This window comes from Coregonus clupeaformis, unplaced genomic scaffold (assembly GCF_020615455.1).
Source record: "Coregonus clupeaformis isolate EN_2021a unplaced genomic scaffold, ASM2061545v1 scaf0086, whole genome shotgun sequence".
NCBI classification, from domain to species: domain Eukaryota; kingdom Metazoa; phylum Chordata; class Actinopteri; order Salmoniformes; family Salmonidae; genus Coregonus; species Coregonus clupeaformis.
The window spans coordinates 743,154-756,681 of NW_025533541.1; the positions used below are offsets into that span (position 1 = coordinate 743,154).

Sequence of the window (13,528 nt, forward strand, 5' to 3'; positions counted from 1 at the left end):
AAAGAAGGCAGCATTTTGGTGTGGTGGCTTTGGATCAGAATCAGTTAACAGTGTATATCAACCCTAGCTCAACTTAATGTCAGCAAACATCATAAAATGAGTCAGTGTTGACCAAACTGTCTCCATCAGCAGCAGGCCAATGATGTCTACTCAGCTGGATACACCATGCTACACTTGGGCGATATACCGTACAGTACCTTCAGAAAGTATTCACACCCCTTGACTTTTTCCACATTTTGTTGTGTTACAGCCTGAATGTAAAATGGATTAAATTGAGATTTTGTGTCACTGGTTTACTCACAATACCCCATAATGTCAAAGTGGAATAATGTTTTTAGACATTTTTACAAATTAATTAAAAATTAAAAGCTGAAATGTCTTGAGTCAATAAGTATTCAGCCCCTTTCTTATGGCAAGCCTAAATAAGTTCAGGTGTAAACATTTGCTTAACAAGTCACATAATAAGTTGCATGGATCACTCTGTGTGCTATAATAGTGTTTAACATAATTTTTTAATGACTACCTCATCACTGTATCACAAACATACAATTATCTGTAAGGTCCTTCAGTCGAGCAGTGAATTTCAAACACAGATTCAACCACAAAGACCAGGGAGGTTTTCCAATGCCTCATAAAGAAGGGCACCTATTGGTAGATGGGTAAACAAATAAAATAAAGCAGACATTGAATATCCCTTTGAGGAAGGTTGAAGTTATTAATTACACTTTGGATGGTGTATCAATACACCCAGTCACTACAAAGATACAGGCGTCCTTCCTAACTCAGTTGCCGGAGAGAAAGGAAACCTCTCAGGGATTTCACCATGAGGCCAATGGTGACTTTAAAACAGTTGAAGAGTTTAATGGCTGTGATAGGAGAAAACTGAGGATGGATCAACAACAATGTAGTTACTCCTTAATACTGATCTAAATGACAGAGTGAAAAGAAGGAAGCCTGAATAGGAATATCTCAAAACATGCATCCTGTTTGCAATAAGACACTAAAGTAAAACTGCAAAGAATGTGGCAAAGAAATTAACTTAATGTCCAGAAAACCAAGTGTTATGTTTGGGGCAAATCCAACACAACACCTCACTGAGTGAGTCAAGCATGGTGGTGACAGCATCATGCTTCATATTTTCAAGCATGGTGGTGACAGCATCATGTTATGGGTATGCTTGTCATCGGCAAGGACTAGGGTGTTTTTTAGGATAAAAATAAATGGAATAGAGCTAAGCATAGGCAAAATCCTAGAGGAAAACCTGGTTCAGTCTGCTTTCCAACAGACACTGGGAGACAAATTCACCATTCAGCAGGACAATAACCTAAAACACAAGGCCAAATATACACTGGAGTTGCTTACCAAGACTACATTGAATGTTCCTGAGTGGCCTAGTTACAGTTTTGACTTAAATCTGCTTGGAAATCTATGGCAAGACTTGAAAGTGGCTGTCTGGCAATGATCAACAACCGACTTGACAGAGCTTGAAGAATTTGAGAAATAATAAGGTGCAAATATTGTGCAATCCAGGTGTGGAAAGCTCTTAGAGACTTACCCAGAAAGACTAACAGTTGTAATCGCTGCCAAAGGTAATTCTAACGGATTGACTCAGCGGTGTGAATACTTATGTAAATTAGATATTTATGTATTTCATTTTCAATAAAGTTGCAAACATTTCTAAAAACACGTTTTCACTTTGTCATTATGGGGTATTGTGTGTAGATGGGTGAGGAAAAAAATATATTTAATCCATTTTGACTTCATGCTGTAAAACAACAAAATGTGGTATAAGTCAAGGGGAATTAAAACTTTCTGAAGGCACTGTACAGTATATACCGTATACTGGTGTATTTTGAAATGACCACAATATGAAATAAATTTGTACAATTTGAAGCCATACAGCATAAAGTATTTCAGGCTCTGGAGAAATCAAAAGGATGAGGAATGAGAGAAGATGCTATTTTGAGATGGGCAGGATGGGTGTGGATACGGTGGGAACATGTGGGTCTGATAAAGTGTGATGTCATTAATGTTAGTTGAAATGTATGTTGTGAAATGTTAAGTTGTCTATTGTTTTTGTCTATGTATGTTTTTGTATTGTCTGAAAACCAAAATAAAATTGTACACATTTTTTTTTTAAATACCCATGGTATGATTTCCAGTACTGTTGAAACTGTTTTAGCATGTTTTTTCATACATTTGTATATTGTTATTTTTAAATAAATACCAGCAGTCAACTTGTTCACTAGGTTAATAGATAAAGCAGATCACATTCTTCATTTTGTCTGTTGCATAATTCTTTCAATTTAATAAAGCTGTTCCCCAGAGGCTAATTTAGCTCAGCTGTGGGGTTTGGAGTGGCCCTCTCAGCTGCCCCCTCTGAGCAGATGGCTTATCTCCTGTCTCTCCCAGCCCCCAAGCCTCTAGTCCTGTAACTCCCAGCAGCAGCAGTACACCAGTTAATCATTAAAGAAGCGGTGTAGCCAGCGTGGAGGCCGGCGGAGCCACAACACCTCCTTCATGTGTGTTGTGTAACGTGACAGGACTGACCAGTGACCACACAGGGACATGGGTAATTGCAGTGTGGCAGTCTGAGGTGTTGTGTGCACAATTAGACTGCGGCGTTAACTAACTCCTCTGGGAGGAAAGATGGAGATGGAGACGGGAATAGGATTGAAAACAAAATTGCTCACTTTAAAGTTTGTGTTTTTCTCTGAAGTATAGGCTTCTGCTGAATCATTGTAGTCTAGGTAGGACCAATCAATAGGAAATCAAACTCCAAATGATACCTCCGAGTGGAGGTGGGAATGGAATTTTATGATGAAAAATGTAGGCTTTTATTGTGACCATTACAGATCCTCAAACAACAGCAAAGACTTCAAAATATAGGCTGTTTACAGTATCTATGGAGAAGGATATTGGTTATTGGTAGGTCAATGTTGTTGTTCATGTTGTGTTTTATTCTTTTTGAACAAAGCCCTATTATTATGTGCTATAGACATATTGTAAAAGTGCAGCACATGCATGCAAGTCTCAGGAAATGAAAACGTCTGCCGAGAAAATATATGGCCGTAATAAACGGGCTGGTCGATGCTGTGTTTGCATGTACACACACAATGTTAAGGAGACCGGTGGATAAAAGGTAGATCGATGGGGGGGGGGTTATCTGCGCTGTGACACTGCCTCCATGGACATATCCCTGGATGTGTTTTATCACAACCAGCACCTCAGTAAAATGAGAGACCCATCATTTCCTCATCCTAAGATTGTCATTAATCTACTGTCTGTGCTTCATATGAGAGGAGTTATGGTGATTAGACCCCGCAGGTTTATGGTGTCCTTAATGCTCTGTTTGGCTCTGGGGGATTTCATTTCCTTTTTGACCAACACGCTTAGAGGCATTTGTTTTGAAGTAATGTGTGTTTTTTTGTGATTGTGCATGCGTGCAAGTGCAAGTGCACCCAACCAAACATACAGTACATTTACAAAAGAAACATTAAGCAGAAACGCACACAGACAAAACATGGTATTCTCTACACACACACAGGATGCATACTGAGCATAGACTTACAGGCTTTTAAAAGGGTCCATCATGTCCTTGTCAGTAGCCTGCAGAGATTGACCCTAGAGAGCACAGTCTTTAATGCTGCATGGCTACACAGTTAGTCTATGGTCTACATAAAGGTACACACATGGAGGCAAGGGAGCACACACACACACACACACACACACACTCAGTCATACACACTGGCACAACTTAGCCTTAACCCCAAAACCTAACCTTAACCCTAAACCTAACCCTAGCTCCTAACCCTAAACCTAATTTTAACAATAATTCTAACCTTAACCCTAAACCCCCTAGAAATAGCATTCGACATTGTGTGCACTAACAAAATGTCCTCTTGTTGGTCAATTTTTGTTTTGTTACAATCCCAATCAATACCTCAACACACAGAAGAGCCAGCCGGCCAGCCAACAGTGCAACCAGTTGTAGTACGCCTCACATGCATACACAACAGCGAGACCAAGTAGAGCCGTTGTCAAGGTAATGCGGCCATAACAGTCTCCGCGGCTCCAGGAGAGCTTGAGGAATCACGTAACCAGGATGATAATGGGGTTCTAAAGGAGGGATAAACGTGGTGGGGGAGGGCCATCGCTCTGAGTGTGTGTGTAATCACAACTCACTGTCACCCCTCTCAGGCCAGACCTTTAGTCCAATAGAACCTCTTTGCCTGTCCATTACAGGCAACACTAAGTTAATTATATAAAGGAATACATTTGCATACCCCCAAAACGGGAGAAGAACAGATCAGAAGAATAACTAATATGGAAAGATGGAAAGTTGAATAGTAATGAATGCTTACGCAACCATAGCGAAAGCTTCGCCTTAATTTTCAGCATGTTCTAGAGTTTTCCCTGTTGTGATCTGGGAGTGTGTTTTCCTCACATCTCAGGCTTCCAAAGCTCCCCTTCATGTGAAATGAACATTCACAATCCCTCAGTGCGTAGAAAGTGAGTAGCGTTTGTTTGAGACTGCATAAATCATGTCTAATCAGTAGCTACACTACATGGTCAAACGTATGTGGACACCCCTTCAAATTAGTAGAATTGGCTATTTAAGCCACACACGTTGCTGACAGGTGTATAAAATTGAGCACACAGCCATGCAATCTCCATAGACAAACATTGCCAGTATAATGGCCTTACTGAAGGGCTCAAATTTCTGCCCTGCTAGAGCTGTCCCGGTCAACTGTAAGTGCTGTTATTGTGAAGTACAAATGTCTAGGAGCAACAACAGCTCAGCCGCGAATTGGTAGGCCACACAAGCTCACAGAACGGGACCACTGAGTGCTGAAGCACGTAGCGCGTAAAAATCGTCTGTCCTTGGTTGCAACACTCACTAGCAAGTTCCAAACTGCCTCTGGAAGCCACGTCAGCACAATTACTGTTCATTGGGAGCTTCATGAAATGGGTTTCCATGGCCGAGCAGCCTCACACAAGCCTAAGATCATGTGCCGCCATTGGACTCTGGAGCAGTGGAAATGCGTTCTCTGAATCACGCTTCACCATCTGGCAGTCTGACGGACACATCTGGGTTTGGTGGATGCCAGGAGAACGCTACTTGCCCGAATGCATAGTGCCAACTGTAAAGTTTGGTGGAGGAGGAATAATGGTCTGGGGCTGTTTTTCATGGTTCGGGCTAGGCCCCTTAGTTCCAGTGAAGGGAAATCTTAATGCTACAGCATACAATGACATTCTAGACGATTCTGTGCTTCCAACTTTGTGGCAACAGTTTGGGAAGGCCCTTTCCCTGCACAGAGCCCTGACCTCAACCCCATCGAACACCTTTGGGATGAATTGGAACACCGACTGCGAGCCAGGCCTAATCGCCCGACATCAGTGCCCGACATCACTAATGCTCGTGGCTGAATGGAGGCAAGTCCAAAATAGTTGGGAAGAGATTTTTGACGTACCGATTCCATGGCATAGTGTTTATGAACTGAAACGCAAAACGACGTCAGAATCAAAACTTAGAATTTTCCAATTTAAATTATTATATAACATTCTTGCTACCAATATAATGTTATTTATATGGGGGATACAATCTTCCCAGCTCTGCAGATTTTGCTGCGAAGAGACAGAATCATTAGATCATTTGTTTTGGTACTGTGCATTTGTAGCTTGTTTTTGGACACAGGTCCAGGAATGGCTAAAGGATTTCAATATTTACCTGGAGCTAACCCTGCAGATAGCACTACTGGGTGATCTGAAAAGTCATAGTCAATCGATCAATAATATAATAATACATTTAGCAAAAAAATTTAAATTTCAATTTACGATCTGTAGAAACAATGAGAATAGAAAGGTTCAGAACTTTTGTAAAACATCACAGTACAGTTGAAAAATATATGGCAAATAGAAATCCAATATGGATGGTGTTAAGTGATAGATGGGTGGTGTTGAATGAAGTTGAAGGATGGGACTAATAACAACTAACAACAACTAATAACAACAAGATAACTAATAATGTAAGCATACTGTGTCCATAATAAGTATATAGGTTATAGGTTGAGAGCTTTAGTGAAAGAGCACAGTTAGAAAGATATGGCATATAGAAGCAAACCGGATGGACATCATGAAAATGATCGGAGAGGTTGAGGGTAGAGGAAGTTCAAGAGTAAAAACAAACAAAATAGATTTATTGTAAAATTGTCTGTGTCCATAAAATGTAGATAGTATGTATAAGCTGGAAGTAGAGGCCTAAGCATTGTTGTTCACTAGTTTACTCCAATTAGGGAAGGGGTGGTGGGGTTGGAAAGTAATAAAGGGATAAAAAACAAAAAAAACTGCATTAGGATATCTTAATGCATCTTGGAATTATAGTTATGTAAATACAGAGATACAATAGGCGGAAATATAAACTATGAATATTTATGATGAATGTTAGCTTTACTTTTGGTTGCTTATTAATAGACAACTTTCCAAGTCAGATTTGCTCTCATTCAGTTCTGTATGGTACTGCCTGACAAATATACTCACAGTTACACATGTTGTTTGATGTTGTGGCTATTGTAATCGGCTCTAAGAAAAACAAAGGGCTCAGACATCAAAATTACCTTTTTCGGGTCCAAGGTTCCTTGAAGGATTTTGTATCTTTACCCCCTACTCTTGTAATTTAGTCAGGGGGCCACCACAGATTATCTTTGGGGCCACCCTGGATTTTGCCTCAAATCCAATATGGCATCCAAAGTCCAATATGGCTGCCATAATACCATTTGATGGAGGTCAAATCACATGTAAATATGAATTTTGTGGATGAGAGGCATTTTCTCAGACTGTTTTGGTGCCCATAAAGACTGTTTTGGTGTAAATCAATTTGATTCTGAATCCAATATGGCCAACATAATAACACTCAGACACCTTCGCCTGCATGTAAATTGTCCTGGTTTATTTTGTATTGTGTTATTCTGTCTTTTAAAAAATATCATACGGCTCTTGGAATAAATAGCACCATGAGTGGCACTGCCATGCCTCTGTAGTGTTTGAATAGCTGAAGCCAACTAGTTGTTCAATGTGTTCATGTTGTTCACTACACAAGCACATAGTAGTGTAGTTACAGGAGAGCAGTGGTGAAAAAAGTACTAGATTGTCATATTTGAGCAAAAGTAAAGATACTTGAATAGAAAATGACTCAAGTAAAAGTGAAAGTCACCCAGTAAAATACTACTAATAAATGTACTGTACTTAAGTAGAGTTGTGGAAAAAGTACTCAATTGTCATACTTTGTTGTTTCCCCACTCAAACTAAGTGTGCAAGGTTGATTCAAAGTAGTTGAGGTGACCAGGACATGATGAGGAGACAAAGTAGCCAGTGGTGGTTGTAGTTCTGGGGCCTGACCAGGTTGCACAGCTAACTAGTCATTCTGGGCAAGATGCAGCGACAAGGGCAGTATATTTCCTGTATGACTGGCAGGGTATTCAGGGCTGTGTGGTGATCAGTTTCCATTTCTACAACAGTTGGGTGCAGGCAATCAGCAGATGCAGCTTGCATGCCAACGAGATCCATTGACTAACCGGAATGTTATCTCAGCCTGAATGATGCTGGGGATACTCCAGTAGTGGAATGGTTGGTTGGTTGTCTGGTTGTCTGGTTGTGAAGGATAGTCTGTGAAGGTGCTGTCTCAAACAGACTGGCTCTTGGATCTTTCCAACACCTAATTGACTTGTGGTTGGAGTTTTTTTAAATGTTGAATGTGGCAAAAAGTCCTGCAGGTCATGTCCTACATATTCTTTTATATTCCTTTGAAAGTCGGGTAGGATGATGATTTGGCCAATATTTACTAGAGGTCACTTGGAGTGTTGGTCATAGACTATGACTATGAAGTGTTGGTTGTGAGGGATGTAGCACAGCTCCACACACATACAGTACACATTTGAAGATGATCCCTGGGATTTGATGGACAGTAAAGGGGTTGCAGAGGAGGTGGAGCTGGTCAAGCATGGTGCACAGAGACCACTATCTCCCAGCCAATCCCCAGCCACCAAACACCATCACATACAGCACGTATACGTTTGACCATCCTAATGGACCTCTTGTTGGCCATAGATGGCATTATGTCCTTATAGGGATGTTGGGCTTACTGAAAAGTTTCCCAGACCAATGCATGAGTCACCACAGCATGAGAGCTCATTCTTCCCATGCGAGTCCATTTCAGGTGTCACATGGGTGGTAGCATACACTGAGTATACAAAACATTGACACCTGCTTTTTCCATGGCATAGACTGACCAGGTGAATCCAGGTGAAAGCTATGATCCCTTATTGGTGTCACTTGTTAAATCCACTTCAATCAGTGTAGATGAAGGGGAGGAGACAGGTTAAAGGATTTTTAAGCATTGAGACAAAAAATAAGAAATAAAAGTCCCTGCAGCAATGTTCCAACATCTAGTGGAAAGCCTTCCCAGAAGAGTGGAGGCTGTTATAGCAGCAAAGGGGGGACCAAGTCCACATTAATGCCCATGATTTTGGAATGAGATTTTCGACGAGCATGTGTGGATGTGTCTGCAGTTATATTGCTTAAAGCTCTCTCTCCATTCCTAAAGACTCCACAGAACAGATAGCCTGTTTCCAGACAAAAAGACACGTGTGAGAATGACCAAAAGAGTTGGCAAGACAACACACACAGATCTGGGACCAGGCTACAGAACAATGTGTCTGCAGAAGGAACAGTCCGTCTACACATCGAGACATCTCAGACCTCCTCCCAGACAGACAGACAGACAGTAATTGCAGTAGCAGAGGTCTAATAATGACAAGGCTGACTATAAGCCCTGCTGCTCGGCCCGTCTGCTCCACAGATCCTGGATCAGCGGCTGTCTTCAATTGTGTGCTCTCTCTGTTTGTCTGGTAAGGGAAAAGGCCACACTGGGCTGGTGTTAGCATTAACTTAAGGCTAAGCTGCACCACCAGGGAGGGAACAATTCAATATAGTGTCTCAAGAAAAAAGGGCAACATGAACTTGGGACATTGGGTCTCATGTTTGATTCAAAGGGAGGTGTGACAAGATTGACAATATGATGGTGATGTTGAAGAAGTAGAGGAGGAAAATCAAGATGGATGATGATGTTGATGAGAAAGACAACGTTGACAACAGTAATGATGATAATGCCATGCTGTCAGCCACAGTGTGTGAAGTCATCTTCCCTTGAAAGCAGCAGCTCAGAGGGCTCTGACGACGACCCTGAGCTGTCTCCAGTACAGCCATCACATAGAGCACAATAGACTACGTGAGATCATACTGTAATCTAAACAGATTTGACATTCTCCATGCATGCAGTATATGTTATATACATAGAATGCAGTGAAATATGGTCATACACACATGCAAACACACACAAACCACTACACACCGAGACACACAGGGGAGAGAACATGTTGCAGAGCAGAGATACGTTCCAGTGGCTGACTCCATAAAGTAGCTTGGTGGTTGTCTGCTTCATTGGTTTGGCTCCTGGAGCACCGCGGCAGCAGATCAATAGTGGGTGACAGAGCCTCTTGGGCTTAGGAAGGAGTTACGGAGGTGTGGACGTGTTTAACCAGAAGTCCCCACAAGAATAGGTAACAGTTTTTGGGGGGACCAACTGGGGACATTTTGTTAGTCCCCACAATGTCGAATGCTATTTCTAGGGGGTTTAGGGTTAAGGTTAGAATTAGTGTTAGAATTAGGTTTAGGGTCAGTTTTAGAACCCCATTATCGTCCTGGTTACGTGATTCCTCGAGCTCTACTGGAGCCGCGGAGACTGTTATGGCCGCATTACCTTGACAACGGCTCTACTTGGTCTCACTGTTGTGTATGCATGTGAGGCGTACTACAACTGGTTGCACTGTTGGCTGGCCGGCTGGCTCTTCTGTGTGTTGAGGTATTGATTGGGATTGTTATCTGTGGTTGAAGCTATACTCCACAAGAAACCTACGTTTCTTGTAGCTTATGTCTTAAAATGCAGCAGCTTGTACTCTATTAAAACAAGTGAGAACTAAAGATCGTTAAATTTATTTCCAATCCAAATCTCTTCAAATACCAGGTAATACCAGATTAAAAAAGGGCTACCAATCTCTTTTAGGCAGGATGAGCCATCTCAAGGGTAAGAGTTTAGGGGAGCAATCTGGATGAGAAGCCTGGCGTTAAGCTCAGATCTGGAAGGCTCCAGTCTAGGACTCTGTGGGGTGGTTAGTATTCAGGGTGGCACAGCAGTAAGACATCGCCACCTGGCAAATGCTCTGTTCAAAGGAATGCCTTCAAACAGCACATGTCAGGTCACAAGCCACATCCTGCCATCAGGCAGGTGACGTGTCTCTGGGAGTACACTGTCCTTGGGGAAGGATGGTTGAAACGGAGGAGGAAGGACATGTTTAAGAAGTTAGTTTACCCATTTTGTTGCCAAAGCTTGTTTTAGAAGCTTATCATTGTATTTTTGTTGTGAAAGCATGTTTCTGTCTCTCTGAGATGTGATGCATTTGGAATCCAATACTTAGGCTATTTTTTTAAAGAGCTTAGCTATGCCAGAATTGTCCGTCATGCTGTGAATTGATTTAGACTATTTTACATATTTGTCGCCACCGCCTTTGTTTTGCAATAATTTAATTCAGTTCCATGCTATTCATTGACTACAGCTCAGCGTTCAACACCATAGTGCCCTCAAAGCTCATCAATAAGCTAAGGACCCTGGGACTAAACACCTCCCTCTGCAACTGGATCCTGGACTTCCTGACGGGCCGCCGCCAGGTGGTAAGGGTAGGTAACAACACATCTGCCACACTGATCCTCAACACGGGGGCCCCTCAGGGGTGCGTGCCCAGTCCCCTCCTGTACTCCCTGTTCACCCAAGACTGCATGGCCAGGCACGACTCCCAACACCATCATTAAGTTTGCCGAAGACACAACAGTGGTAGGCCTGATCACCGACAATGATAAGACAGCCTATAGGGAGGAGGTCAGAGACCTGGACTTGTGGTGCCAGGATAACAACCTCTCCATCAACGTGATCAAGACAAAGGAGATTATTGTGGACTACAAGAAAAGGATGACCGAGCACGCCCCCATTTTCATCGACGGGGCTGTAGTGGAGCAGGTTGAGAGCTTCAAGTTCCTTGGTGTCCACATCACCAACAAACTATCATGGTCACACCAAGACAGTCGTGAAGAGGGCATGACAAAGCCTATTCCCCCTCAGGAGATTGAAAAGATTTGGCATGGGTCCTCAGATCCTCAAAAAGTTATACAGTTGCACCATCGAGAGCATCCTGACTGGTTGCATCACTGCCTGGTATGGCAACTGCTCGGTCTCCGACTGCAAGGCACTACAGAGGGTAGTGCGTACAGCCTAGTACATCACTGGGGCCAAGCTTCCTACCATCCAGGACCTCTATACCAGGTGGAGGAAGGCCCTAAAAATTGTCAAAGACTCCAGCCACCCTAGTCATAGACTGTTCTCTCTACTACCACACGGCAAGGGGTACCGGAGCGCCAAGTCTAGGTCCACAAGCCTTCTTAACAGCTTCTAACCCCAAGCCATAAGACTTTGCATTGTCCCCACCCCCTCTTTTACGCTGCTGCTACTCTGTTTATTATCTATGCATAGTCACTTTAACTATACCTACATGTACATATTACCTCAATTACCTCAACTAACCTGTGCCCCCGCACATTGACTCTGTACCGGCACCCCCTTTATATAGCCTCGCTACTGTTATTTTACTGCTGCTCTTTAATTATTTGTTTTTTATTTTTTACTTAACAGCATGACAACGTGACTCAGACACATCCTGGCAGAGTCTGGCATAGATACCAGGGAGACATGGCATTTCTATACCCCTATGGTGTTGCCTTAGAGTCACACAGTGTGTGTTCGTCCCTGTTGTTGCCCTGAAGTCATACAGCGTGTGTGTGTGCCGTCTCCTGCCCCCTGATGCCCATGTGTCACTCATTCAACGGTCCTCGCCACCTGAGGAGGACGCTGTTGTGTTTGGGTACCCGCGTGTTGTCATCTGTGCTGACAACAACAACAACAACACCCACTGAGCCTGTCTGTTTGTCTCACCCCCAGTTACACAGATACACACACACACACACACACACACACACACACACTCCCCTCTGATCTGACAGGACACTTTGTTCCCCATCTCCCATCTCTGTTTGTAGAGTCAGGTGAGTGTGTTGTCCTGGGTGGACACGGTATGCTGAGCCTGAACACTGTGTATGCCTATGAGACTTCATTAGGCCTTTATTACTTCTGAGGAGGGCTGAGGGGCAGGAACCTGAGTGAGAGGAGAACTGGCTGCCTTAGACGGGTGTGAGAACTGCATGGACTGCAAGGAGACAGTGAGGTTAATTTAAACTGCTGAGGAAAGTGCTAGAGGGAATCTGCAGGGGAAGATTTCATCTGACCTATGTATGTGAGAACCCTCCCACTACACCTCCAGCTCTCTCTGTCCCATTCAATTACCCCACACTGTACCCCTTAGCTAAGGTCCTTCCAGTACCCCCCACTGTACCCCTTAGCTAAGGTCCTTCCAGTACCCCACACTGTACTTCACACCTTAGCTAAGGTCCTTGCATTTTCTGGCTTCTCATAAGACTCATCTGTGCTTTTCCCTGTTACTATAGAACACCGTTCCCCCACCCACCCACACACACAGAGCCCAAACTCAATAAGACTGAATAGACGTCAACCTCCAGACTCCATTCAGATTCAATCAGAAGAGGAAATTGAATCAGACCAGAGCACAGAGTACATACATGGAGGCGTGATGGGGGTCTTTGGTGGGTTCAAGACCAGAGAGGAGAGATGATATGAATTAGACAGGATAGAACACAGGCTGCCTCGATGGTGTTTGGATACTGGAATATTTACTGGGTGTTCTGGTCTGAAATTAATGTTCATCTGAATGTGGCTAGGTCAAAATGACGAGGACAGACGCTGAGAGAAAATGGAAATGTAAAAAGGGTTCATCCAGCTCAGGCTGCCGTGGTTCGTGATGATTAGTTGATATCATTATTATGTGATCGTGGGTGATTGATCGTTCCTGGGAGGAGGGGAGAGAGAAGGGGTCACTGCATAATTTCCTCTGTGAGAGGAGCAGGCACTATGCACAGGCTCGTTAATTGATCGCCTAACCAATCTAACCTGCCAGCTTTGCCCCGATTTAAATAGATTAAAGCAAGTGTCACTGATCTACTACTGTAATCTGAAATGATTTGATTAATTATTTTCCTATATTTGATTTACTGTGGATATGGATTGATATGTAATAAATATGATCATATGTGCGGGAAGACACACATGCATTCCATTGGGGGAAAGGAAACGGGAGTTAACCATATTTAATTAAGTTGTTTTCCCTTCTTAGTCTACAATTATCTGTTGTAACTAAGTACTGATGTTCCTACCTTTGATCTGTTTAACTGCCAGTATCAAATGTCTGCCAGTGTTGAATGTTATGGTTAAAGTTTGACGCCAGACTGAGCC

At 42.9% G+C, this 13,528-nt stretch overlaps 1 protein-coding gene across 1 annotated transcript in view; it reads left to right on the forward strand.

Moving 5' to 3' along the window:
- The window catches only part of LOC121551815 (ras-related protein Rab-26), a 151,283-nt gene that overhangs the window by 27,398 nt on the left and 110,357 nt on the right, over window positions 1-13,528 (forward strand). The gene's annotated exons all lie outside the window — the stretch shown is intronic.